Genomic DNA, 6,000 nt, shown 5'->3' on the forward strand with positions numbered 1-6,000 from the left:
CCTCCTGTACAGGCCCCAGGCCCCATAAGTTCAACAGGGGGGCACAAGGCAGCGGGAGTGGGCACAGTTTCTAGAATCAATCCTACTGTGGCCCTCCCTGTGTACAACTGCTTCAGTTTCTGAACGAACAGGGGGGCTCTGTATAGAGAAGAAGAGAGCTGAAGAGAAAGGATTGAGCAATCTGTGCCCTCAATCTCTTTCTTTGTCTCAAAAGTGAGACCTTGGGTGTCTGTTTAGACCCCTGATATTTCACCAACCCCCACAGGTCTGTTCAAAAAATGTGAAAAAGCAAAAAATGAAAATTGTAAAAAATAGTTAAAAAAGCATAATTAGGGGCTCATTCTCACAGGTATTCTGGTTGCATGAATGCAGCTGTTCATGCAGCTGGGACTGCCTTTTAGGATTGGTTGACTGTTCCTAGGATGTACAGTGCCCCATGATTTCTAACAGCAGCCCTGGGTATCATTGTCCCTATTGAGGATTGTCAGGAGAGCAAGTGATATCAAATCCTTCCAAAGAGGACATAGACAAAAAACAGAAGCACAGTAGAAAGAGGAAAGGTTTGGAACTTTTGACAATGTTTCATTGTTATCCAAGTGACAAATGTCCCTCCTCATTTCTTTTACCGATGTCACAGGAAGTGAGGGAAAATCACCCCAGTGGGGTCATAGAGCTATTTTACTCTTTCTGACTCTATCCAAAGCTAAAAACAACAATAAAAATGACTAGAGGCTTTATGACAGATGTCCCCTAAATTGGTAGTAAACCGCAGGAGTAAAAAAAAAAAAAAAAAAAACACCTGTAAGGCAATTGCATAATGTGCTAGTATTACCATACTTGTTGTTGTCAGATGGGCCGCTTTCAGTATTTCTATATCTGCTGATCTCCTGGAATTTTCATGCACAATTGTCTCTAGAGAATACTCAGAATGGTGCAAAAAAGAAAACTTATTAAAGGAGGGGCAGTTGTTGGAAAGTTCTTGTTGGTGATTCTCTAGTTATATTTCCATCACACTTCTTCCTGGGAAAAGCCTGGAGTAAGAGGGTTCTGCAGCACCAATCCACTGGATAACTCATATCCACAGAGGAAAGTATATGCCACCAGCACAACATGGACCCTGATTCATTCCAGGTATTTATTACAGCGATCACATCACAGTGAAGGTTTCCCTTAATCAGGCATGTGATGAAGGAGTTCTTCATCATATGCCTGATTAAGGGAACCTTCACAGCCCCAAGACCAGGGGTCTTCAAACTATGGCCCTCCAGTTGTTCAGGAACTAGATTTCCCATCATGCCTAGATGTCAGAGCTTTACAATGCCTCATGGGATGTGTAGTTCCGCAACAGCTGGAGGGCCGTAGTTTGAGGATCCCTGCCCTAGACTCTAAGATAGGGATCCATGCTGTCCTGGCAACATATATTTTCCTCTTGTTGGTGAGAAAGGTCAGAGGTAAGGGCCATACTGGTCTGAGCTGACAGAAAGGCTATGGTAACTCCGAAAAAGGCTGTTTACAACTGCGGTGAATAGAAAAGCATCTCTGAAATCAGAACACAACGAATTTTACAATGCATGGGCTAGACAAGCAGAATATGTTTGGGTTCCTCTCCTCTTAGCTAAAAACAGGAACCTGAGGCTGCTGTGGGCTCAGAAACATCAAAATTGGACGGCTGAAAATCAGAGAAATGTAGTCTGGTCTGATGAGTCCTGATTTCTACTGAAGCATACAAATGGTAGGCCAATGACCCTTTCTGAATCTGCTAGAACATCTTTGAGATGTGGAAGAAAGGGAGATTTACAGAATGAATGTGCAGCTGCAAATATTTAGAAACCACGTGATGCAGTGGACCAGATTCCCAAAGTAATGTTTGTGGAATGTGGAATTTATGCCCCAGAGATTCAATTTTTGAGTGGAAGACAGTGCTGGACTTAGCATGGCGTCGGTGGGCCTAGTGTTCTGCCAGAAACTCCAACTCGCCAAAATCTCCTACCACATCACTTTCGGTGACTCTCCAGCAGCAATTATTGGAGATTTCGATTAGTTAGTTGTTTTCACAGAACACCGGCAGTGTAAAATCTACTGCTACTTTTTCCCTCCTTACCCAGTGTTCTATCAAAACATCTAACTTGTCCTGTACTGTAGTGTATACGCTGCCAGTGTTCTGTAAAAACAGCCAACTCATCGAAATCTCCAAATAATGCTGCTGGAGAGTCACTGAAAGTGATGTGGTTGGAGATTTTGGCTAGTTGGAGTTTTTGTCAGAACACCGGCCTGGTAGCTTCCCTTGTTGCTAGGAGATTACAGGCACATGCGCACCCGGAGATCCCTGCACTGATGACCTGTTGCCAGGCAACTCGGATTCCCAGACTGACACTGATCTAACCTATCCCAATAGTAAGGTAAGGTATGGACTCTGTTGGGGTCTAGGGCTTCTACCTTTCTGATAACGACAATGGAGGTGTTACCGCAGTGAACACTTGGGTGATTGGAGAGGAGCGCATGATGTCCAAAAAGAAGAAGGTCTCTCTTGATAAATTTTATAGTTGTTTATTGGAGATAAAAGTAAACAACTAGATCCAACATGTTATGGGGGAATTGCTTCCCCCTTCTTCAGGGTTAGTAAATAGAGAAAAAGATGCATGGTAAAAACCCATAGCCAGGCCATAGAATTTGTACAAAGTGCAAAAAAGAAACAAATCGTGCCCCTTCAATGCAGTGACCAGCGTGCCCCCTTTCAATGCAGTGACCAGCGTGCCCCCTTCAATGCAGAGACCATCGTGTGTGCCCCCTTCAATGCAGAGACCATTGTGCGTGCCCCCTTTCAATGCAGAGGCTATCGTGCGTGCCCCCTTTCAATGCAGAGACCATCGTGCGTGCCACCTTTCAATGCAGAGACCAGCGTGCGTGCCCCGTTCAATGCAGAGACCAGCGTGCGTGCCCCCTTCAATGCAGAGACCATTGTGCGTGCCCCCTTTCAATGCAGAGACCATCGTGCGTGCCCCCTTTCAATGCAGAGACCAGTGTGCCCCCTTCAATGCAGAGACCAGAGTGCGTGCTCCCTTCAATGCAGAGACCAGCATGCGTGCCCCCCTTCAATGTAGAGACAAGCGTGCGTGCTCCCTTCAATGAAGAGACCAGCGTGCCCCCTTTCAATGCAGAGACCAGCGTGCCTCCTTTCAATGCAGAGAGACCAGCGTGCCCCCTTTCAATGTAGAGAGACCAGTGTGCCCCCTTTCAGTGCAGAGAGACCAGTGTGCCCCCTTTCAATGCACAGTGACCAGTGTGCCCCCCTCAAAACAGTGACCAGCGTGCCCCTTTCAATGCACAGTGACCAGCGTGCCCCCTTTCAATGCACAGTGACCAGTGTGCCCCCTTCAAAGCAGTGACCAGCGTGCCCCCTTTCAATGCAGTGACCAGCATGCCCCCTTCAATGCAGAGACCAGCGTGCCCCCTTCAATGCAGAGACCATCGTGCGTGCCCCCTTTCAATGCAGAGACCAGCGTGCGTGCCCCCTTCAATGCAGAGACCATCCTGCATGCCCCCTTCAATGCAGAGACCAGCGTGTGTGCCCCCTTCAATGCAGAGACCAGCATGCGTGCCCCCTTCAATGCAGAGAACAGCGCACGTGCCCCCTTCAATGCAGAGACCAGCGTGCGTGCCCCCTTAAATGCAGAGACCAGCGTGCGTGCCCCCTTCAATGCAGAGACCAGCGTGCATGCCCCCTTCTATGCAGAGACCACCGTGCTTGCCCCCTTCAATGCAGAGACCAGCGTGCTTGCCCCCTTCAATGCAGAGACCAGCATGCGTGCCCCCTTTCAATGCAGAGACCAGCGTGCGTGCCCCCTTAAATGCAGAGACCAGCGTGCGTGCCCCTTTCAATGCAGAGACCAGCGTGCATGCCCCCTTCTATGCAGAGACCACCGTGCTTGCCCCCTTCAATGCAGAGACCAGCGTGCTTGCCCCCTTCAATGCAGAAACCAGCATGCGTGCCCCCTTTCAATGCAGAGACCAGCGCGCGTGCCCCCTTCAATGCAGAGACCAGTGTGCGTGCCCTTCTTCAATGCAAAGACCAGCATGCGTGCCCCCTTCAATGCAGAGACCAGCGTGCGTGCCCCCTTTCAATGCAGAGACCAGAGTGCGTGCCCCCTTCAATGCAGAGACCAGCGTGCATGCCCCCTTCAATGCAGAGACCAGCGTGCGTGCCCCCTTCAATGCAGAGACCAGCGTGCGTGTCCCCTTCAATACAGAGACCAGCGTGCGTGCCCCCCTTCAATGCAGAGACCAGCGTGCGTGCCCCCTTCAATGCAGAGACCAGCGTGCGTGCCCCCTTCAATGCAGAGACCAGCATGCGTGCCCCCTTCAATGCAGAAACCAGCGTGCGTGCCCCCCTTTTAATGCAGAGACCAGCGTGCATGCCCCCTTCAATGCAGTGTGGCCACCCCCCCCGAGACCAGTGCACTTACCTGCAGCAGCAGCGGTGGCGGTGGCGGCTTCTCCTCAGTCCCCGCCGTCTCATGGAGTCCTCCCGCCTCCTACTCGGCCAATGGCATGGGGTTTGCCTTGCGGCCAATCAGGAAGCGGGTATTAGACCCGCTTCCCGATTGGCCAGGAGGAGGACCCGTGTGACAATAGTGAATTTTCATTCGCTATTGTCACACAATGGGTGGGCTCGGGAAGCACTGCTCCGCGCCCCGGGTCCACCCTTTGCTGAAGCCTGGCCGAGCCGGATTAAAAGGTCAGCCGGGCCGTATACGGCCCGTGGGCCGTAGTTTGCCCATTCCTGTTCTAGAGACTAAATGAAGATTCAAATTTAACTTAAAACTGTATTTAACTACACAGATTTTTTTTCTTTTTGCATTTTGTACGAATTCCAAGGCCTGGCTATGGGTTTTTACCATGTATCTTTTTCTCTATATACTAGCCCTAAAGAAGGGGGAGGCTATTCCCCTGAAATGCATTGGCTCTACTTGTTTACTTTTATGTCCAATAAACAACTATAAAATTTATCAAGTGAGACCTTCTTTTTGGACATCGAGCGCTCCTCTCCAATCACCAAAGTGTTCACAGAGAATCTATGTAATCCATGTCAACGTGGACCTGAATCTCAAAGGAATGCTTGTGCAATATGAAATACATGCAATGGAGAATCCTTTGAACTCATGTCAACATTGACCTGAGTCTTAAAGGAATGTGAAATCCATACCATGGAGAATCCATGGAACTCATGTCAACATGGACCTGAATCTCAAAGAAATGCTTGTGGAATGTGAAATCCATACCACAGAGAATCCATGGAACCCATTTCAACGTGGCCCTGAATCTCAAAGGAATGTGAAATCCATGCAATGGAGAATCCATGAAATCCATGTCAACATGGACCTGAATCTCAAAGGAATGCTTATGGAATGTGAAATCCATACCATGAATAATCCATGGAACCCATGCCAACATGGAATGTTTGTGGAATGTCGAATTTAAAGAGCAAAGAAAGGCCAAAACCAATATTGGTACTGGTTTAGGATTATTTCATAATAAATTGCCCAGTGATTGAAAATCTGAGATATTCCATAGTGAAGCTCAGTGAAGTGTTCCCACTGGTCTCTGTTCTAGAGGAACTTTCACTCTTCTGTCCCCATTACATGCATACAGACACTTTAGTTATAGACAACTTTGGTACTAAACTTTTTGTCAATAGCAATTGAAATAATCTGTATAGTATAAACAATTATATATATATATATATATATATATATATATATATATATATATATATATATAAACAAACAAACAAAGGGTTGGGGGGAGGCACACTAAACATGCATTTCTAAAGCTGGTGCTGCTATATGTAGCTTAAAGCGGAGTTCCAGCCATTCACTCACCTGTCCAACGGTCCAGCGATGTGGCCGCCTGAAGCCTCGATCCTCTCCTTCGGCGCCGGCATCACTGCTGTGGGCAACCGGCTGTGACAGTTTGCGGCTTCACAGCCGGGTACCCACTGCG

This window comes from Pelophylax lessonae, assembly GCF_965119305.1.
Source record: "Pelophylax lessonae genome assembly, chromosome: 6".
Classification (NCBI taxonomy): Eukaryota; Metazoa; Chordata; class Amphibia; order Anura; family Ranidae; genus Pelophylax; species Pelophylax lessonae.